General features: G+C 42.5%; 1 protein-coding gene across 2 annotated transcripts in view; it reads left to right on the top strand.

Moving 5' to 3' along the window:
- The first annotated feature begins 238 nt into the window (after positions 1-238).
- NAB1 (NGFI-A binding protein 1) overlaps positions 239-24,265 on the top strand; it is a 77,677-nt gene continuing 53,650 nt past the window's right edge. The window contains exon 1 of one of the 2 annotated variants that reach the window (XM_077448695.1): positions 239-456. The gene's annotated coding sequence lies outside the window, so the exon portion shown is untranslated. The remainder of the gene's footprint in view (positions 457-24,265) is intronic. The other variant, XM_077448696.1, reaches the window with a different exon arrangement.

The following is a 24,265-nucleotide window of genomic DNA, read 5'->3' on the forward strand; positions in this document are numbered from 1 at the left end:
GGATGGGGACACAGGGAAGGATTCTTTCTCCTTCTCGTCTCTTTCCTCCCTCAGGAGGGAGATTCAGTATTTGCTATTCCATCCAGCTAGTACGATCCTGCCACCCACGCCCGGGCCGCCTCCCACGCCAGGATCTGCGTCACCGGCCCTGAGTGGGAGGCAGACAGACCGAGCTGTGCTGTGTAGCAAGAACGGAAGATCCCATTGTGTCCCCAAACACGGGGGGTGGACGTGCTGCGAACACACAGCCTCCTGCTAGAGGAAGGTGAAGCCTAGAAGAATCACCCCCCTCCCCCTCAATGTATGATCCTAGCCTGAGAGCAGGGGCTGCTGTGCTACAAAGTATCTGCAAAGTATCCTGAGCTGAGATAGGAAGGGAAGGGACAGGTACCGCCTGAATGGGGCCACTGGGACTCTGCTGATTCCTCCACAAGTTCAGGGCTGGTCTTCTGGAAAGTAAGTGAGATGTGGGGAACCTGGGGGGAGGGGACAGCAGATGTCACCTGGACAAGTGGCAGCAGAATATGGGATTGGATCAATACATAATATTGATGAAGAATAAGTAGCGCTTTCTATATCAGAGGAGTCAGGACAGGATGTGTCATCATTGTCAGCTTCACCAATTTGTTCTTCCAGTACACAGAACCATGCACACTTCTGTCACCCCAGGATATGGGGGTACAGGCTCCAGTCCTCATCCTATCCCACCTATAAGAGCAGAGTGTGTGCAATCACTATACAATACACCCCTATTATCACTATACAATACACCCTATTATCACTATACAATACACCCTATTATCACTATACAATACACCCCTATTATCTCTTATTAAAGTTCAGTGTGTGCAATCAGTATGGAGTATACAGGGCACCCCCTGTGAGATCTACCCATTATAAATACAACAGGCACTACCCATCAACCATGTATTATCTCACTTATTACAAGTACAGTGTGTGTGCAATTAGTAGACGGCGAGATCTCCTATTATATGTACAGTGTGTGTACAATCAGTATAGGGAATACAGTGCACCCCCAGATCTCATTTATTATAAGTACAGTGTGTGTGCAATTAGTATAGGGAATACAGTGTCCCTCCAGATATCATTTGTTATAAGTACAGTGTGTGTGCAGTCAGTATAGCGAATACAGTGTACCCCCAGATATCATTTATTATAAGTACAGTTGTGTGCAAGCAGTATAGGGAATACAGTGCACCCCAAATCTCATGTATTATAAGTATAGTGTGTGTGCAATCAGTATAGAGTATACAGTGTACCCTCAGAATGAATTTATTATAAGTACAGTGTGTGTGCAATCAGTATAGAGAATACAGTGTACCCTTAGATCTAATTTATTATAAGTACAGTGTGTGTGCAATCAGTATAGAGAATACAGTGTACCCCCAGATATTTATTATAAGTACAGTGTGTGTGCAATCAATATAGAGAATACACTGTACCCCCAGATATCATTTATTATAAGTACAGTGTGTGTGCAAATAGTATAGAGAATACAGTGCACCCTCAGATCTCATAGATCTCATTAATTATAAGTACAGTGTGTGTGCGATCAGTATAGACAATACATGCACCCCCAGATATCATTAATTGTAAGTACAGTGTGTGTGCACACACACTGTATTTACAATAAATAAGATCTGGGGTGCATGTATTGTCTATACTGATTGCACGCAATCAGTATAGACAATACATGCACCCCAGATCTTATTTATTGTAAATACAGTGTGTGTGCAATCAGTATAGAGAATACAGTGTACCCCCAGATCTCATTTATTACAAGTACAGTGTGTGTGCAATCAGTATATAGCAGGGGTACGCAACCTGGGGCCCTCCAGCTATTGCAGAGTTACAAGTCTCATCATGCATCTGGGAGTAATTGTAACTGCCAGCCTTGCAATGCCTCATGGTAAATGTGGTTCCACAACAGTTGGAGGGCCCCAGGTTGCCTACCCTTGGTATAGAGAATACATGCCACCCCCCCAAATCTCATTTATTATAACACCTGAGCAGCCATATGCACACTCACAGACAATATTTGTGCCCAGGGCCACTCATCTATTCCTGCATATACAGTGGTGTGAAAAAGTGTTTGCCCCCTTCCTCATTTCCTGTTCCTTTGCATGTTTGTCACACTTAAGTGTTTCGGAACATCAAACCAATTTAAACAATAGTCAAGGACAACACAAGTAAACACAAAATGCAATTTGTAAATGAAGGTGTTTATTATTAAAGGTGAAAAAAAATCCAAACCATCATGGCCCTGTGTGAAAAAGTGATTGCCCCCCTTGTTAAAACATACTATAACTGTGGTTGTCCACACCTGAGTTCAATTTCTCTAGCCACACCCAGGCCTAATTATTGCCACACCTGTTCACAATCAAGGCATCACTTAAATAGGAGCTGCTTGACACAGTAAGGTCCACCAGAAGATCCTTAAAAGCTACACATCATGCCGAGACCCAAAGAAATTCAGGAACAATTGAGAAAGAAAGTAATTGAGATCTATCAGTCTGGAAAGGGTTATAAAGCCATTTCCAAAGCTTTGGGAATCCAGCGAACCACAGTGAGAGCCATTATCCACAAATGGCGAAGACATGCAACAGTGGTGAACCTTCCCAGGAGTGGCCGGCCGCCCAAAATTACCCCAAGAGCGCAGCGACGACTCATCCAAGAGGTCACAAAAGACCCCACAACAACGTCCAAGGAACTGCAGGCCTCACTTGCCTCAGTTAAGGTCAGCGTTCATGCCTCCACCATCAGGAAAAGACTGGGCAAAAATGGCCTGCATGGCAGAGTTCCAAGGAGAAAACCACTGCTGAGCAAAAAGAACATCAAAGCTCGTCTCAATTTCTCCACAACACATCTTGATGATCCCCAAGACTTTTGGGACAACATTCTGTGGACCGATGAGACAAAAGTGGAACTCTTTGGAAGGTGTGTGTCCAAGTATATCTGGCGTAGAAGGAACACTGCATTTCATAAAAAGAACATTATACCAACAGTAAAATATGGTGGTGGTAGTGTGATGGTCTGGGGCTGTTTTGCTGCTTCAGGACCTGGAAGACTTGCCGTGATAAAAGGAACTATGAATTCTGCTGTCTACCAAGAGATCCTGAAGGAGAATGTCCGACCATCTGTTCGTGTACTCAAGCTGAAACGAACTTGGGTTCTGCAGCAGGACAATGATCCTAAACACACCAGCAAGTCCACCACCGAATGGCTGAAGAAAAACAAAATGAAGACTTTGGAGTGGCCTAGCCAAAGTCCTGACCTGAATCCTATTGAGATGTTGTGGTATGACCTTAAAAAGGCCGTTCATGCTCGAAAACCCTCTAATGCAACTGAATTAGGACAATTCTGCAAAGATGAGTGGGCCAAAATTCCTCCAGGACGCTGTAAAAGCCTCATTGCACGTTATCGCAAACGCTTGGTTGCAGTTGTTGCTGCTAAGGGTGGCCCAACCAGTTATTAGGTTTAGGGGGCAATCACTTTTTCACACAGGGCCATGATGGTTTGGATTTTTTTTCACCTTTAATAATAAACACCTTCATTTACAAATTGCATTTTGTGTTTACTTGTGTTGTCCTTGACTATTGTTTAAATTGGTTTGATGTTCCGAAACACTTAAGTGTGACAAACGTGCAAAGGAACAGGAAATGAGGAAGGGGCAAACACTTTTTCACACCACTGTACACACACTAGCAAACATCTGTCACTCCAGGGAATACTTTTGTCTAGAGCTGCACAATTAATCGTTAAGAATTAAGATTGCAATTCTTTCCCCCTCACGATCTTAACAAAGCATTTACCGGATTCGATGCAGGGTTCTCTGCTCAAGCCCACAGCTGTAAAAAAAAACAAAAAACAGGCAGTCTAACAAGTTTCACAACATTCCTCAGCCCTGAGCTAACTATAAACATTGTAACATTTTGTTCTTTAGATCAAAGGAATAAACTTCCTTCTGTAAATGAGGGAAATTTAACCACTTAGGCCTCTTTCACACTGACGTGCCGTTCAGGCCCGCCTGTCAGTTTTTCAGGCGGACCTGAACGGGTGCTCCATAGAGCTCTATGGAGCGTCGGATGTCAGCGGTGACATGTCCGCTGACATCCGACCCGCTCCGATCCGAAAAAGTGTAACGGAGGAAAAAGCTATTTTTCCATCCGTCTGCGGATCGGATCGGGTGACGACGGGCACTGCGGTCCGTCGTCATCCGATCTCCCATAGGGGAGAGCGGCGCTGTGACAGGTCCGTCCCTGCACAGTGTGCGGAGACGGAGCTGTCATCTCCCTGCTCAGCGGGGATCGGCGGAGTGATCCCCGCTGAGCAAACGGATATCCACGGGGCGGATCAGAACTGATCCGCCCCGTGTGAAAGGACCCTTAAAGGCTAAACTTTTTTCTAACACTTGTTGGTTTCAAGTTAAAAATCATTATTTTTTGCTAGAAGATTACTTAGAACCCCCAAACATTATATATATATATTTAGCAGAGACCCTAGAGAATAAAATGGTGGTTGTTGCAATATTTTATGTCAGTGTATTTCGCAGCGGTCTTTCAAATGCAATATCTTGGGAAAAATATACACTTTAATGAATTGAAAAAACTAAACAGTAAAGTTAGCCCAATTTTTTTGTATAATGTGAAAGATGATGTTACACCATGAGAATCGTGATCTTTATTCTAAGCAAAAAATTGTGATTCTCATTTTTCCCAGAATCATGCATCTCTATTTTTGGCTATACTATCCCAGATAATACACTCTAATTTTATATTGCAAGACTTGTCTTTTTCTGTTTGATGCCTATTATGCTTATTGTCCTGATGCTAGACAAGTTCAAGCAAACATCTACCTGAACTTTATGCTTTGTTTTTGTGCACTCTTTCTTTGATATTTTTTCAGTCTTTCAAGACAATGCAGTGTGGTACTGGGAAAAAAAATACAAAAGAAACTATACAATGTACCAATCATCAATTTGTACAAAATTAAGAGCTTTAGCCACTGTATTTAATGTCATTATAGCCATGGTACTGGGTGCATAACTGCATAAAAAAACCTACAGCCATAGATTGCCTGCACTTACATAAGAAGAGAAGAGCAGGAAGCAGCAATATTTGAAAGTAGAATCCTTTGACAATAGGCCAACCGCATTTCTTCAAAAAAGGACTGTCCAAAAAAAAAAAAAATTTTTTAAAATTGACAGGTAATCATAAAAAAAAAGTTAGGCAGGCCACAGAGGGGGCAAATTTCTTTCCTGCAACCCTTGGTTGCAGGAAAGAAATTTGCACTATTCCCCAATCGACACAGAGTTGACAGGGAAATCCCTTCTGCCATGACATTGTATTCTCCTGGTAGGGGGGCAGAGGGGGACGGGGGGGGCGGTCCTTACTGGGAGAAGACAGTGATTATTGCTAGTGGCTATAGCAGCCCCTAGCGATAATCGCAAATAAATCCAGCATCGATTGATCAACTTGGTACATTTAGCCTGCCCATACATAGTTTGAATCTCCTTTGAGTTTGAGTTTTCTGCACTTATGGTCAGGAATATACAAACCCAGCTGCTGACCACCAAACTATAATCCACATATGCACAATAGTGATACTATAAAGTTAAAAGAAAAAAGTGGGCAGCACTCTAAGACTCCTTTCACACTGGAGGCTTCTTTCAGGCACTTTAGTGCTGAAAACAGCACCTGTAAAGTGCCTGAAAAATGGCTCATCTACAATCCCAGTGTGAAAGCCCAAGTGCTTTCACACTGGAGCGCTGCGCTGGCAGGACGTTAAAAAAAAGTCCTGCATGCTGCATCTTTGAGGTGCTTTAGGAGCGGTGCAAACACCATTTGCGCCCCTACCCATTCATGTCAATGGGCAGTGTCACCGAAAGCACCTGCAAAGCACCTCAGCAGCGGAACTTTGCGGGCGCTTTTAACCCTTTATTCGGCTGCTAGCGGGGGTCAAAAGCACCCTGCTAGTGCCTCTAAAATGATGGTAAAGCTAGTGGCGTTTTACTGCTGATGCCCCCGCGCTGTCAGTGTGAAAGGGCTCTAATGCCACATATACATGATTAGAGGTCGACCGATATGGGTTTTTCTCTGGCCGATGCCGATATTTAGAAATCACGGTGGCCGATGTCCGATATATGATGCTGATTTTTTTTGGGCCGATATGTTAGGCCGATTCCCCCCCCCCTTTTTTTTCCGTTCATCTCATAAAATCTAAGTTAGACACCTTTCACACTGGGGCGTTTTTCAGGCACTTTTGGGCTAAAAATAGTGCCTGTAAATTGCCTTCAAAACGGCTCCCCTGCAGTCTGTGTGAAAGCCCGAGTGCTTTCACAATGAGGAGATGCGCTGGTGGGATGTTAAAAAAAAAAAAGTCCTGCAAGCAGCATCTTTGGAGTGGTGTATACCCCTACCCCACCACTCCTGCCCATTGAAATTAATGGGCACCACTGCTGAAGCGCCTGCAATGCGATTTGGCAGCAGCACTTCACAAGCGCATTTAACCCCTTCCTCGGCCACTAGCTGAGTTATAAGTGCCCCACTAGCAGCCGAATAGCGCCGCTAAAATGACGGTAAAGCACCGCTAAAACTAACAGCGTTTTACCGTCAACGCCTGCCAGCTCCAGTGTGAAAGCAGCCTTCAGTAATAAGTGATACAGAAAATTTCTTACATTTAAACATTTATTAACCACTTTCAGACCGGACCATTTTGCTGGTAAATGACCAGAGGTCTTTTTACAATTTGGCACTGCGCTGCTTTAACTGGTAATTGCGCGGTCATGCAATGTTGTACCCAAACAAAATTTGCGTCCTTTTCTTCCCACAAATAGAGCTTTCTTTTGATGGTATTTGATTGCCTCTGCGATTTTTATTTTTTGCGATATAAACGTAAAAAGACCGCAAATTTTGAAAAAAAATGATATTTTCTACTTTTTGTTATTAGAAAAATCCAATAAACTCAATTTTAGTCATACATTTAGGCCAAAATGTATTCAGCCACATGTCTTTGGTAAAAAAAAAGTCAATAATTGTATATTTATTGGTTTGCGCAAAAGTTGTCACATCTACAAACTAAGGTACGTTTTCTGGAATTTACGCAGCTTTTAGTTTACGACTGCCTATCTCATTTCTTGCGGTGCTAAAATGGCAGTACAAAACCCCCCCAAATGACCCCATTTTGGAAAGTAGACCCCCTAAGGAAATTGATAAGTGGCATGTTGAGCCCATTGAATATTTTATTTTTTTGCCTCAAGCGATTGAATAATGACAAAAAAAAAAATTTTTTTTTTTTTTTTTTTACACAAAGTTGTCACTAAATGATATATTGCTCACACATGCTATGGGCATATGTGAAATGACACCCCAAAATAAATTCTGCTGCTTCTCCTGAGTACGGGGATACCACATATGTGGGACTTTTTGGGAGCCTAGCCGCGTACGGGGCCCCGAAAACCAAGCACCGCCTTCAGGCTTTCTAAGGGCGTAAATTTTTGATTTCACTTCTCACTACCTATTACAGTTTTGAAGGCCATAAAATGCCAAGATGGCACAAAACCCCCACAAATGACCCCATTTTAGAAAGTAGACACCTCAAGCTATTTGCTGAGAGGCATGTTGAGTCCATGGAATATTTTATATTTTGCCACAAGTTGCGGGAAAATTACAAACTTTTTTTTTTTTTTTTAACAAAGTTGTCACTAAATGATATATTGCTCACGCATGCCATGGGCATATGTGAAATGACACCCCAAAATAAATTCTGCTGCTTCTCCTGAGTACGGGCATTCCACATATGTGGGACTTTTTGGGAGCCTAGCCGCGTACGGGGCCCCGAAAACCAAGCACCGCCTTCAGGCTTTCTAAGGGCGTTACAATTTTGAAGGCCATAAAATGCCAAGATGGCACAAACCCCCCCCCAAATGACCCCATTTTGGAAAGTAGACACCCCTAAATTTAGGGGTACACTAGTGAGACTAGGTAATAAATGGCGGGTGCCCTGAAACTATAAAAAAATAACTAACCAACCAGCGTCACCTGTAACAGTTATATGGTGATCACTGGTGAAAGGGTTAACTAGGGGGCAATCAGGGGGCTTTATGCAGTAGTATATGGGGGTCCCTGGCGCTATAAAAAGCTGCGGCGAACCTAAATATCTACCTGCCTAACTAGCGTCACCTGTGACACTAATACAGTGATCAGAAAAACGATCGCTTATTAGGCTGGGTTCACACTGGAGCGATGCAGGAACGCCACGAATCCGCGGCGGGTTCCCGCATCACATGCCTCCCGGCGGCAGTTCACACTGCCCTATGCGAACTGCTGGGAGTGTCAGTGAAATGTTAATGACACCCCCAGATCAGTTCGCATATCGCAGTGCGATCTGCAAACTCGGATCGCATGGTGTGAACACCCATGCGATCCGATTCTGCTGCGATCCATATACATATGTGTCATGTACCACTCCACACGTCCCATTGTGGAAATACGCTCATTGGATTATGTGACCCCTACCCACTTAAATCAATAAGAAGGTCTCAATGCGCTTTTATATATTTATTCCAGCGCCACAGAGTGTCCTCCTCTCTCACTCTCTCCTCCGGTTATTATGCTGTTTATTACCAGCCTCCAAATACCTCCATGCCACCAGAGAACAAATATTGAAAAGATCCATACTTAGTGCAGTATTGCTTTTTATTATGATTAACCTCCCTGGCGGTACAATTATTTCAGATTTTAGGTGCTGAAAGCGGTACAATTATTTTGCATGAAAATTTGGCGTTTTATATTGTAGTCCTGTAATTCTGAGGAATAACTCACTTAAATCTGTCCAAACCAGAGTCTAGCAGACATCCCGGGTATGATAAAGTTTGAAAAATGAAATCATAAATTATCATATAATAAATCATATAATCATATAATAAATAACTATAAATAATTATACCAAATAATAATATAACAATAATAAAAATGATTCAATAATGTAATCAAATCAAAAACACTGAAATTTGCTCAGTTGCAGAATTGTCACTGTCATTACTTTTCAATATTTGATGACGGATCTCCCCACAAATTGCTCAATTCTGCGAGTGATTCTAATTTATTATCGCTGTTTTCTAGCTGGTCTAAAACCATTTTTGATGTAAATGCACAGTTTTGGTTGCTATGGACAATCTCCAGTTTCCAGGCAGAAAGAACAGTTTTTATAATATAAAACTACATGCAGGACACTGGGCAGACCACTAGGGACAAAGGGGATGTGAAATAATCACATACAGCAATGTAATCTGTAAGATTACATTATACTGTATGTATAGTGTGTGTTTGACTTTTTTAATTTGGCGCCGTTCTCCGTCCCCGTGCATCGCAACACTCGTAGGGAATGGAGATCGGCTCCATGATGAATCAAGCGGAGCACGGCTTGCTCATACAGTGCAGGGACATCGCTGTATCCAGGGGAGAAGGTAAGTAAACCCTCCCTGAATTCAGCGATGCAGTCCCGAGTCTGGCGCAGGGTTACTGCTTTTGGTATAAAACTTCCACCCCGAGCCAGACTCGGGAATACCGCCAGGGGAGTTAAAACAACAAAGGCCACAATGCACACTTACATTAGGTTACAACACAGATTTTGCCATGTTCATATAATATACATTTCCACCAGCCACTTCCAAGATGGGCGTGCATTCTGGGTATTGGAAGTGACGTCACAGGTATGTATCCCTGTACAATACATTTTATCTACTGGATGTCATCAGGGATTGATGGAGTTTGTTTATTGCACATTGAATAAAACACTTTTTGAGGTTGATTTACTAAAACTAGAGAGTGAAAAATCTGGTGAAGCTGACCATGGTAGCCAATCAGCTTCTAACTTCAGCTTGTATATGCTTATGATTTGTTAATGTGAACAGGCGGCTGCTCTGGGGACCGAGTATCTTTCTTATGCTGATTACTATTTTTATTTTTTAATATATTTTTTCATTATACATGGACACTCCACCATTTGGGGCACAGGGTAAGCAGTTTGACAGGATTTCCAATAACTAATTTTCCATCTATTTCTTGCCAACAATGCCAACTCATCATGTTACAATGCTACTGGTGGGCTTTTTGTCAATTGAGGTGGTGTAGATAGCTTATGTTTAGCTGAAGTTGGCTGGAGAATGCACAGCGGAATCAATGTGTGGCCAACTTCAACTGCTGTGCACATTTGCCCCCTTCCTCTCAATTAATATTTTATATTATTTACAGTTTTAATGTTTTATCATTTTTACCATTTTTTTTTTTTCCTGTAAGCCATCCCTAACCTGGTCTCTAGTCACAGTTTAACAAATTTTGATGTGAGATTGGCCCCTTTGCTTTAGGTTTAGAAGATAATCTCAGGAAGTTTATCAGGGTTAGAAAATATCTCTCTCCTTTAGTACCCTGTGCTTCTTTTCTCTCCTTTTGCTCTGTGTTCTTCTCCTATTTCCTACTTTCCCTGTTTCTAAGGCCCCTTTCACACTGGGGCGTTGGTGGTACAAATATCGGCGCTTTACCATCAATTTTTCGGCACTATTCGGCCGCTAGTGGGGCACTTTTACCACACACTAGCGAGCGAGAAAGGGTTAAAACCAGCCATGAAAGGGTTAAAACCACCTGTAAATCGCTGCTGCAGCAGGGCTTTGCCAGCAGTATAGCTATGCTGCCCATTGATTTCAATGGGCAGAAGCGATGGAAGAGTGTTATACACACCGCTCCTTCACTGCTCCAAAGATGCTGCTAGCAGGACTTTTTTTAGCGTCCTACCGTCACACCACTCCAATGTGAAAGCCCTCAGGCTTTTAGGGGTGCTTTGCAGACGCTATTTTTAGCGCTGTAGGACCTGCAAAGCGCCCCAGTGTGAAAGGGATCTAACTCTTCCCCCCCTCCCCCCCCCCCCCCCCCCTTATATTCCCATTCGCCTCTTCTCATTTTGTTTTGTTTTGTTTTCCTCTTTTTTTTCAGTTTTTTTGTCATTGGTCTGTAAGTAGAGCTTCTGAAGGCTTTATCCCAAATTTATGGACTGTCAATACTCAAATCCCTGAGCAATCCCGCTCAAACACCTTGTGTCGACCCCTGGCTTAGAGGGTTGTTACGGTTTGATAGTTCCTCTTGCGAAAAATATGTATATATGTACAATATACCCTAGGTGGCACTAGGTTGTGCTCAATGTTTGCATCCCCTGCATGGGATTATTGTTATTGCCTTATATTTTTTGATTTCCTTCAATAAACAATATTGTACCAGAAAAGATAAAGTGGTAGCTCTTGCTGGGGTGCCCTGCCCCAAAGTATATTGTACTAAGGGAAAAGGGGCCAATCTCTCATCCTGCCAAAAGTCTTTAATGCAGAAATTGTTTTGCATATGCCACCAATGAAAGTATAAGTTTTGATATCCAAGTGAGAATTCTGGATTAGAAAAAGGTATAGAATAAGTGGCTATTCACTAGTTTATATTTATGTCAGCAGGATAAAGAGAAACCCGTTGTTTTACGTTCCCCTGGAGGTAAGTATTTTAATGGTTAGGGGCACCATCTCAGGAACTGCACCAATATGGGGTAGATCATATTATATTCAAAGTGTATCCAAGGTATGCTAAATGAAAATACAGTCAAGGAACTACGGTAATTTGCTTACCGCAGGCCTTAGATGATGCGATTTTTTTTTTCTTCCTGCATTCTGTCTGTTCAGTTAAAGTGGAAGTAAACCCATCGATCTAACAGTTTGAAAAAACAGTTACATTCCCGGCATGCCATAAATGTTAACTGTCACATTGGATGTTCTCTCAACCAAACTGTCAAACCATCCAATGGCTGGTGTCATAACAGATCACATGTGCAGCACCATGGAAGTTAAAGATTAAAGGGAGGCCAAGATTGCAGCTTCCTTGGCTGAAAACGATTGGAGGGTTTACTTCCACTTAAAATTGTTCCCAGATTTGGAAAAGGCAACGTTAATGGCTAGTTTACACTTGTCTGATGGTTTATGGGAGCTTGAAGGGTTTAAAGATGTTGTCTCCAGTTTGTTTTTGAAGGGAGTATGGAAATGATGGTTGGGTAAGCAAGGCATTTAATGTCTAGAGAAAAGATTTCTTACAGATTAGGGGACAAGTGAGATCAGTTTAAACTATTTTGTGATCAGATCATGGGCAGGGCGGATTTTAGAATTGTTTAAGCTACTACCTAGTGATGAGCTTAAAAGGATTTAATAAATACGTGAAAAGGAATTATGGGTTGCCAAATGGAACGTACATGTCTTATAGTGAGGATCTTCTTGGTGTCAAAAATCCATTAATTGTAGGTGTTGTAACTGAATTTGTATGGTTTTTGATAAAGCCCGGGATTGTTGAATAGATGCAGCTGATGAAGAAGAGCAGTCCGGATTAAGCAGTATTGTGTTAATGTCCCCAACACATATCATTTTGTGTTTGGAGTACTATTCTAATTGTGCAATGAAGTCTAGCAAGAATTTAGTTTATTTAACATTTGAGGCATAAATGTTTGTGAACAATATTGGATAACTTAAAGCCCACACATGCAAGGGTTAACTGCTTATTCTAGGGGAGTGTGAAAGATCCTCTGCTCCCCAGCAGATGGCCCCGCCCCCATGTTCTAGCGGTGGACTGTCCATCTGCATCATCTTGTCCGATGATCCCTGCATAGGTCTTGATGACATCAGGACCTTAGACCTCTGGAGAATGGGGGAGAAGATGTGCGGGGAATAGTTTTGAGGTGCTGAGGGGAAGAGTAAGTAAATCTTTTTTCTACACCCCCTAGGCATAAACAAGTAGTTAGCCCTTGCACTGCAGATCCCAGAGTGGAACCTTCTAGTGGTTCTAAAGCCTTAAAGCAGAGTTCCACCCAAAGTGGAACTTCTGCTTTAAGCACTTCTCGCCCCCTTACATACCACATTTGGCATGTAATTTTTTTGGGGGGAGTGGGTATCTTCTTTTTAGAGGGACTTCCTGCCCCACTTTCTCCTTTTGCTTCTCTGCCGCCTAGGCGACTCCTCCTCTATCCCTAGGCAGCCCCTATTTCTCTGCAATCTTCTGGGACATGTCACAGGTTCCAGAAGTTTGCCTGACCAATAGCAGAGCGCAGCACGACTTACACTGTTACTGTGCTCACAGTTGCTATGACAGCACGGCAGAGAGGAGGGAGGAGAGCAGCGAAGCTCCGGGTGGCTGCATCGCTGGACCGTGGGACAGGTGAGTGTGTATTAAAAGTCTTTTAAAAAACTTTTAATAAACGAAAAAAACAGGTGGAACTCTGCTTTAAGGTTTTTTCATGAAGGTGAAAAACCTTCTATGCTGCAAAACTCCTCCCAGCCCCCCTTATACTTACCTGAGCCCGATTCAATCCAGCGATGTATACGAGAGCAGCTGCTCTCACCTCTGTGTCCCTCCGTGGTCAGATTGATAGCAGCGGGAGCCATTGACTCGTGCTACTGTCAATCAAATGCTGTGCCAAGAGAGTGGGGGTGGGGCCGAGCCGGCCGCTTTGTGTCAATATGCAGGCTGGGCAGCTCGGGACCGAGCACACACGGGTATCCATGATGGGAGCACTTGTCAAAGAGGAGGAGCCCGGAGCACTGGTGGGGGACACCAGAAGAGCACTGGTGGGGGACACCAGAAGAAGAGTATTGGGGCTGCTCTGTGCAAACCATTACATAGAGCAGGTAAGTATAACATGTTTGTTATTTTAAAAATAATCACAGGGACCACTTTTATCTGAAACCGGACCGCTCACTGAACAAGAGGAGACCAGGGTTATGGTAGCTAGCTGCTGCCATAACAACGATATCCCTCTTCAAAGTGCCAACGTATATCGGCGTCAGCCGGTCCGGAAGTGGTTAAAATCCATTCTAGACTCAAAGGTTCTGGTAGGCATTGGGGGGCACACAATGTTTTATTTTTTATTTTTAATTGCCAGCATGCTGACAGCTGATGAGTAATCTGTTGCTAAGGATGTGGCGGCTGGCTTATCGGCCCACTCCTTAACAACCAGCTATTGGGGGGAACCCCACGTGCTGTATCTGACAAAATACTGCATGGGATACCACCAGCAAAACCATGATGATAAATATTGCATTTTTTTTTCTTTCTGTTTCATTTGTGAATTGGACTTAAAGTATTTGTTAACCCAAAAAATAAAAAATAAAGATCCTGTTCTTTAAGGGCCAGTTCACACCAGATGCAGTTCTGTGCAGTTTTGTGTGCTTTTATTCTTCACAAAATGCATGCACAGTGTTTTCCATGTAATCCAATGGCTCTAGTTCACACCATGCAGTCAGTTTCCGGTCAGTTTCTGCATCGGAAACTGACTGGAAACTGACTGTAGTAGGCAAAAATGGATTTAAGCTAAGATGACTGGTATCAGATCATCCCTTACCTTTTGCAATATGCCTACTAACAGCACTGGCAGTGTCCCCGAGGTGTCCTGACTGCCAGGGTGTTCAGTGATTAGGAATATACCCCTCCTACCTCCTAATACTCCGATCTCACAACACTGCACTTACTGACCTAAACTCTAGCCTGCACACTTGTTAACCAAGCTAACCAATGGTCACATAATCTAAAATGCTACTGTGCTGACAGACCCACTAAATCACCATGAGGGGACAACATAAAAAGTTGCTTTGCTGGATGGATGCTGCTCCTCAGATGTCAGGTCCTGCGTTACCTAATGCACATAAGGTAAAATAAACTTGGTCCTAAAGCTCCGAAACGCGTAGCTATATCCCTTAGTGTCCTGATGTTACCATTGAGCCTACCAGAGGTCTGTGGGGGGAGCTGACCCTGGCCAAATCTAGCTGGCGTTATCTGAACAAACACCCAGAGGCCGCAAAGGAACTTGCATTCCAGACTTTCATCCAAGCAGTGTTCCTTCTCCTTCTCACCAGCAGCTTCCTAGCAGAGCTCTGCATGGGTCAGCCGCTTGCCTGCCAAATTCTGTAGTGATTAGTCGCAGCCAGGAGATCCTTCTGTCATGTACAGTAATAAACCTTTAATCTACACTTAGATGGAGGCGCCCTCTTTTGTTTGTTTTACTAATGGTCTCATTTTGCTTATAACATCCACAAATAAATTATTTCCAGAAATGAATCATTAAAAAGGCTAATGAGACAGCAGGGTGGTGTTTTCACTTATATTCCTAAAATAAAATCAATGGTTTCAGTGGGAATCACACCCCAGCTGCCACAGGAATGTTGTAGAAGGGGATCCCCTGCAGAAAATGTTTAATGCATGATTTAGCTTTTCTCAAAAAATTCCCCCAGTATCTTTTACATTTGTTAACTGCAGGGAAAATGAATGGCAAACATATGGTGGGAAAGTTCACAGTATTTGCAGTGCTTTGGATAACTGTTTTATGCTGTTTTTCCCCTTTTGTTTTTGGAGTGATGTGTTTTTACTTAAGATTCCACAAGAAGAGAAGATGGTGATGTTTCTGGATCATGTTCAGATATGGCTTCTTCTTTGCACCATAGAGCTTTACCTTTTTGATTGGCATGGCATTTTTGATTGGCATGGCATACTGTGTTCACAGACTGATTTTTTAAAAGTATCCCTGAGCTCATGCAGTGCAAAATCATGCGTTCCCATTTATGGCCTTGTATTGAAGTGGTTATATCAGGATCATGGTTGCAGCTACAATCATTTTACCAGTATCAATCTTTTCAGCTGACGTTTTTGTTTTATGTAAAAGTGATCTGAGTGGCTGTATAGCTGCTTGATCACTTTTACAGGAGGTGTAACGTGCCCCCCCTCCCCCCCCGCTGCTGCTGCCACCACCTTTCCTGGGCTCTCCAATCTTACCAGGGAGCCTGAGACCGATGTGGCTAGTGGCATCGGCTTTCGTGAACACAGTGAGAGGCACCAACCTTGTTCCTCCTATTGTGTGATGTCAGAAACTGGAAGCAATGAGGATTTCATCACTTCCAGTTTGGGTTTGTTTATTTACAAGCTGTCACTGATATATAAAGCAGTCGATCAAACTGATCTCAGTTTGATCAGCTGCTTTGGAGGCCAGAGGAAAGATATGGGTTGCATAGATCCATAAAGGTCTCTCCATAAAGAGCACCTGCCATGGCCCATGCTGTCAAAAGTGATGTTGTTCATCCATTGTGATAGCAATAAAGTTGATTAAAAAAATGAAGCTAAAGTGTAAAAAGAAAAAAAATGTAAATAAAATAAATGATAAAATAAAAAAAATATATTTTAAATTAAAATTAAAGTTCCCCCACCCCCTTGTACAAATGTGCATGTTGGTGCCGCACGCATATGTAAATTGTGATTGCGCTACACATGTCAGATGTCACCACGAATGTTAAGGCCGTACACACGATCTGACTTTTTGACAACAAACATGCAAATTAGGTGTTTTGGAGCAACATCTGACCGTGTGTACGCTCCATCGGACAAACTTTTTCGGTTTTCATCGGACTTTTGTTGGCTGTGTGAACGGACAAACTAACTGGCAACAAAAGTCCGATGGAGCAAAGTCTGATCGTGTGTACAGAAAACCATAGGACTTTTGTACAAAGTACAAACACGCATGCTCAGAACCAATGCAAAAGATCAGACAACAATACAGAAGTTGACCAAACGTCCTCTTTTGAAGTGTCGTCAGTACGTTGAAACGTCACTACGTTTGTGTTTGTTGCCTAAAAAGTCAGATTGTGTGTATGCAACACAAACTTGTGGACTACGCCCTTTGTACAAAAGTCCACGGGAAAGTTTGTACAAAGTCCGATCGTGTGTATGAGGCTTTAAGTTGTCAAAAAGTTTGTCCGTTCGCACAGCCAACAAAAGTCAGTTGAAAAACAAAAAAGTTTGTCCGATGGAGCGTACACGCGGTCGGATGTTGCTCCAAAACAGCTAATTTGCATGTTTGTCAAAAAGTCTGATCGTGTGTTCGGGCCTTAAGTCCGATGGAGCAAACTCCGATCGTGTGCACACAAAACAATCGGACTTTTGTACAAAGTACAAACACGGATGCTCAGAACCAATGCAAAAGATCAGACAACAATACAGAAGTTGACCAAAGGTGACGCTGGAGTAATTGAACATCCTCTTTTGAAGTGTCGTCAGTATGTTGAAATGTCACTACATTAATGTTTGTTGCCTAAAAAGTGCAATCGTGTGTATGCAATACAAACTTACGGCCAATGCCCTTAAGCCTCATACACACGATATGACTTTGTACAAACTTTCCCTTGGATTTTTGTACAAAGGGCGTCGGCCCTGAACTTGTATTGCATACACACAGCAGGACTTTTTCAGCCAACTTTCACCAAATCATGTGGTTTTTCTGCTCTTTACCGCCACCTTTGGTCAACTTCTGTATTGTTGTCTGATCTTTTGCATTGGTTCTGAGCATGCCTGTTTGTACTTTGTACAAAAGTCCTATGGTTTTCTGTACACACGATCAGACTTTGCTCCATCGGACTTTTGTTGGCAGAAAGTTTGTCTGTTCGCACAGCCAACAAAAGTCTGATGAAAACCAAAAAAGTTTGTCTGATGGAGCGTACACACGGTCGGATGTTGCTCCAAAACAGCTAATTTGCATGTTTGTTGTCAAAAAGTCTGATCGTGTGTATGGGCCTTGAGCATGCGTGTTTGTACCTTGTACAAAAGTCTGATGCTTTTGCGTACACACAGTTGGACTTTGCTCCATCGGACTTTTGTTGCCAGAAAGTTTGTCCGTTCGCACAGCCAACAAAAGTCCGATGAAAACAAAAAAAGTTTGTCCGATGGAGCGTACACACAGTCGGATGTTGCTCCAAAACAGCTAATTTGCATGTTTGTTGTCAAAAAGTCTGACCGTGTGTACGGGCCTTATGAGGCTTAACTCTAAAACATTAATCTGAAATAGCTCGACACTTTTTAGACACAGCTTGTCTAAAGCCTCATACACACGATAGGACTTTGTACAAACTTTCCCTTGGATTTTTGTACAAAGGGCGTCGGCCCTGAACTTGTATTGCATACACACAGCAGGACTTTTTCAGCCAACTTTCACCAAATCATGTGGTTTTTCTGCTCTTTACCGCCGCCTTTGGTCAACTTCTATATTGTTGTCTGATCTTTTGCATTGGTTCTGAGCATGCCTGTTTGTACTTTGTACAAAAGTCCTATGGTTTTCTGTACACACGATCAGACTTTGCTCCATCGGACTTTTGTTGCCAGAAAGTTTGTCCGTTCACACAGCCAACAAAACTCAGATGAAAACCAAAAAAGTTTGTCCGATGGAGCGTACACACAGTCGGATGTTGCTCCAAAACAGCTAATTTGCATGTTTGTTGTCAAAAAGTCTGATCGTGTGTATGGGCCTTTAAGCCTCATACACACGGTCGGACTTTGTACAAACTTTTTCGTGGACTTTTGTACAAAGGGCATGGTCCACAAGTTTGTATTGCATACACACGGTCAGACTTTTTGACAACAAACACGAACGTAGTGACGTCACAACGTACTGACGCCACTTCAAAAGAGGATGTTCAATGACTCCAGCGCCACCTTTGGTCAACTTCTGTATTGTAGTCTGATCTTTTGCATTGGTTCTGAGCATGCGTGTTTGTACCTTGTACAAAAGTCCAATGCTTTTGCGTACACACGGTCGGACTTTGCTCCATCGGACTTTTGTTGCCAGAAAGTTTGTCCGTTCGCACAGCCAACAAAAGTCAGATGAAAACAGAAAAAGCTTGTCCGATGGAGCGTACACACATTCGGATGTTGCTCCAAAACAGCTAATTTGCATGTTTGTTGTCAAAAAGTCCGACCGTGTGTACGGGCCTTTAGATTGGTGAACCTCTGCCCATCTTTACTTCTGAGACACTAACTCAATAATATGCTTTTTTATGCCAAATTATGTTACTGACTTGTTGCCAATTAACCTAATTCATTGCAAAATCTTCTTCTGGCTTTTCCTTGTTATTACCACTTACTTTGTCAGCTTTTTGTTGCCCTGTCCCAACTTCTTTGAGACATGTTGCTGCTATCGATTTCAAAAAAATATTTTTTTCGTAAAATGGGAAATTTTCCCAGTTTGTATTCTGTTTATTGAAGAATTTACAGTGCCCTAACTTTTTTGGAAATTGGGTTGTATTAAATTCAGAGGGTTTAGGGGTTCTGCATGGGTGATTGTGAAGGTAAACAGTATGTCCCATCAGTATGTAGTCAGGGCACTGTTTGTGCTGGCTGTTTAAGATTCACCCTCACATGGACACAGATGCCAACTGTCCCGGATTTGTCGGGAACCGTCTCACTTTTAGGTGCTCTATCTTCATGATGCTGTGTTCCAGGTTACGTTGGTTCGTAAATAATTAGAGGCAGGACTGCGCAGAAAGTGGACACGCTCTGGTCACGACTGCCCAGAAAGTGAGTGTGATCTTGGCAAGACTACCTGGAAAGTGGGCTTTTTACATGTCAGCGGTCATGACCTCTCTCAGGGACTAATCCAAATATGTTGGCAAGTATGCACACAGGTTAATAAAATGGAGGATTTGTTTAATTACAGTGTTGCACATTGCTCTTATTGTTCATATTATTCAGTCCTGAATGTTTTACCAATCCATAATCTCATAGAGTAGAATCATGCATTCTATAAACCTAGAAAATACTCATCAACCTTTTTAGTCTGAGTCTTAAATAAAAGGATGTTTCATGAAAATGAGCCAGCTAAATAGAATCTCATTGTAATACAGTGACAGATTTCCTATAGATGTTTTTATAAATTAATGCACAGATATTTTTGGTTATTAATACAGAAAATTAAAAATTGTATTTGCATATAAAGCTCTTTGTACATCCGAAAAAAAGAGTTTATACAGCAGAACAAAAATTCCAGCTTTTACATGGAAGTACTTTTAAGTGGTGTTTTTTTCGGGCCACTTTTAACCCCCGCTAGCAGGCGAAGAAGGGGTTAAAACATCCGCTTTGGAAGCGCTGCCCATTCATTTCAATAGGCAGGGCATTTTGGGAGCAAATGCTGCTTGCAGGACTTTTCTTAACGTCCAGCAAGCGCACCGCCTGAGTGTGAAAACACACACTGAAATTGATGGGATTTTCAGGCGTTTTAGTGCTAGAAATAGCCTCAGTGTGAAAGGGCTCACAAGTAAAATGACACAGGTTGATTTACTTAAACTGGAGAGTGCAAACTGTGGATGGTAGCCAATCAGCTTCTAACTTCAGCTTGTTCAATTAAACTGCACCAGATTTTATACTCTCCAGTTTTAGTAAATCAACCCCACTGTTTTCTTGCAGGGCTATCCAGCCAGGTTTAAATTTTACACAAGTTAAAGGGCAGGTATTCTAAAAGCGATTTAGAATTAGGAGCCAAGTGGGTATGATTTGCCATAATTAAGGTGAGGTCTGTTGTGATTCAGGTTTTTCAAAGAGCTATGTATTTAATATACATCAGTCTATTGGGGTAATTTACTAACGGCTAGTAAATGAGGGGAAGCGCTGCTGACTTCCATCATCCACTCATATGCAAGCAAAAATGCTGTTTTTTTTTTTTTCATTTTCATTGCATGTGATTGGGTATTCCTTGCAAAGTGAAGCCTCACCTTATTTACTAAGCTCTGGAACAACTGCACTTGCAAGTGCACACTATATTTGCCTTTGCCTTAGTAAATCAACCCCTTTGTCTTTCACTATGTACTGTATGTCATTTTAAGTCTGCAGAAAATTCACAGAATTTAAGGGCTGTAATGAAGAATAATACATGTACAATACCTTGCAAAAGTATTCACCCCCCTTGGCATTTTTCATATTTTGTTGCCTCACAACCTGGAATTAACATGGATTGTTTAATGTTTTGCATCATTTAATTTACAGAACGTGCCCACAACTTTAAGATTTTTTTTATTGTGAGGCAAACAACAAATAGGACAAAATAACAGAAAAAGTCAGTGCATAACTATTCCCCCCCCCAAAAGTCAATACTTTGTAGAGCCACCTTTTGCGGCTCCAAGTCGCTTTGGATAAGTCTCTATGAACTTGCCACATCTTACCACTGGGATTTTTGCCCATTCCTCCCTGCAAAACTGCTCCAGCTCCTTCAAGTTGGATGGTTTGCGCTTGTGAACAGCAATCTTTAAGTCTGACCACAGATTTTCTACTGGATTAACCCCCCTAGCGGTAATCCCGAGTCTGGCTCGGGTTGGGATTTTACTAACAGGAGCGGTAACCCCGAGCCAGACTCGGGATCGCATCGCTGGATGCAGGGAGGACACAGGGAGAGTTACTTACCTTGTCCCCTGGATCCAGCGATGTCCTCCACGCTGTGTGATCGAGTTGTCCTCCGCTCGATTCACACAGTGCCGAATGCCGCCGAGCTCCGTTCCCTGCGACGTTACGACGCACAGGAGCGGAGAACGGCGGCAAATTCAAAAAAGTAAAAAGACACAAAACACACACAGCACTGTAATCTTACAGATTACAGTACTGTATTAAAAAAGACACACCCCCTTTGTCCCTAGTGGTCTGTGCAGTGCCCTGCATGCACTTTTATATTATAAATACTGTTTTTTCTGCCTGAAATTTGGAGATTGTCCATAGCAACCAAAAAGTGTCCCTTTTTCAGTGTTTTAGGATTTGATTACATTATTGAATAATTTTTATTATTATTTATTATATTATAAACTTTATCATACCCGGGATGTCTACTAGACTCTGGTTTGAACAGATTTAAGAGAGTTATTCCTAAGAATTACAGGACTACAATATAAAACGCCAAATTTCCATGCAAAATAAGTGTACCGCTTTCAGCACCTAAAACCAGAACTAATCATACCAGGGAGGTTAATCAGAAAGGCAGCACAGAGACCTAAGGTAACCCTGGAGGAGCTGCAGAGTTCCACGTCAGAGACTGGAGTATCTGTACATAGGACGACAATAAGCCGTATGCTCCATAGAGTTGGGCTTAATGGCAGAGTGGCTCGATCACACAGCGCGGAGGACAACGCTGGATCCAGGGGACAAGGTAAGTAACCTCTCCCTGTATTTAGCGATGCGATCCCGAGTCTGGCTCGGGGTTACCGCTTATGGTACTAAAAAACCCAACCCGAGCCAGACTCGGGATTACCGCTAGGGAGGTTAATGCCCTCCTTGCCCGGTCTGTGACTTTTGGTGTGTGGCCGTCTCTTGGCAGGTTTGCTGTTGTGGCATGTTCTTTACATTTAGTTATGATAGATTTGATGGTGCTCCTAGGGATCATCAAAGATTTGGATATTTTTTTATAACCTAACCCTGACTTGTACTTCTCAGCGACATTGTTCCTTACTTGTTTGGAGAGGTCCTTGGTCTAAATGGCAGTGTTTGGTTAGTGGTGACTCTTGCTTAGGTGTTGCAGCCTCTGGGGCCTTTCAAAAGGGTGTGTATATGTAATGACAGATCATGTGACACTTAGATTGCACACAGGTGGACATCATTTCACTAATTATGTGACTTCTGAAGGTAGTTGGTTGCACCACAGCTTTTTATGGGCTTCATAACAAAGGGGGTGAATACATATGCACATGTCAATTATGAGTTTTTTATTTCTGAAAAATAGTTTTACATATATATTTTTCTAATTTTACTTCACCAACTTAGACTATTGTGTTCTGATCCATCACATATAATTCAGATTAAAAAAAACATTGAACTAAAGGCTGTAATGTAACAAAATAGGTAAAAAAAACAAGGGGGTGAATACTTTTGCAAGGCACTGTATACCATCAGAGAAAAAGTAAAATAAGAGCAAGGAACTTGAAGCAGCATACTCATTAGGACTTTTTTTGCAGCATCATGCCACATAACAGCCAAACTGCCTCTGACACATTTCATATATTTATGTGTGCTTAGTCATAAAGACTTCACAGCACTCAAAAATTTGTTGAGTAATTTTGAATGGCAGCTCATAGGGTTGTCATCACCTTATAAATATTTTGTATACCCTCCTGATTAGCATCATCATTGTGCCACAATATATATCAGATGGCAATGTAGAGTATCATATGGTTTGTTGCGCTGCGGTAACAAATAACTTTTGAGTAATAAAGTATGCTCTAATGTCCTTATATTTCCAAGATCATTTATCTGTCTTTGTTGTCTTTAGAAAAGAGTAAATTGGATGTAATACCTGTTGTTTAGAGGCTGGGGTTTATGACACACCATAATCTAAAGCAGGGATGTGCAATTAGCGGACCTCCAGCTGTTGCAAAACTACAAGTCCCATCATGCTCTGCCTCTTGGTGTCATGCTTGTGGCTGTCAGAGTCTTGCTATGCCTCATGGGACTTGTAGTTCTACAACAGCTGGAGGTCCGCTAATTAATCCCTGATCTAAAGGTTTCTTGGAGGTATATTGAGTATGTGATCCCCATTAAAACTGGAATAAATACCATAAAATATACGCCACACAAATATAATGCAATAATACAAGGCCGCACATTGCATTCCAGTCACATACAGTAAGTTCAAGCTATATTGAACAAGACACTCTACTCTCTCCTTTTTTCCGATGCAGTTCACCCTCTATTGGCTCTAAATTGTAGAGTAAAAGATGTCAGAACGTTAGATCTGCTTCTGTTAAGTGGGATTGCCCATACATCCCTGCTGAGACGGCCGAATTCCAATCCATGTATGGCTAGTTTGAGGGCATGTATTGATGGGTTATACAGCTCTGTCCCATATGGAAATGGGATTCCCTAATATACCTTTTAATTCCCCCGCAGCTCAACTGCTAAGGAAAATGTGGAAAGGGATCATTAGGAGTAACGGGATACATACATTGTACCCCCATTTGGCGAAATCGAAATTATCCCCAAGCACCCAGTTTGGAAAAGGGCAGGGATAAGATTTATAGATCAGATCTTACAGGGAACCAGACTAAAGCCATACCCTCTCCTATTGGCGGAATTTCCGGTCCTCAGGGCTCATCACTTCCAGTCAGGGCTGGACTTACCATTGGGCTTGACTGGGCTCAAGCCCATGGGCCCCGCCCAATAGGGGGCCCTGCCGAGATACATAGCCGAGTGTATTTGGCTCGACTACGCACACAGTCATGCCCAGTCCCGACCTCTGATGGACATAACACAGGGACGGGGCATGACTGTGAGCCAAGCTGAGTACACTCAGCTACTCTTGGCTCCGCTCAGGACTGCGAGAGAACCCAAGAGCCGCCGAGAGGACTCGAGAGCCAAGATATACAGGACTCTGTATCTCGGCGGTGCCATTT

The sequence above is a fragment of the Lithobates pipiens genome, unplaced genomic scaffold (genome assembly GCF_037356315.1).
Source record: "Lithobates pipiens isolate NorthernLeopardFrog02 unplaced genomic scaffold, aLitPip1_a1.2 Scaffold_22, whole genome shotgun sequence".
NCBI lineage: Eukaryota > Metazoa > Chordata > Amphibia > Anura > Ranidae > Lithobates > Lithobates pipiens.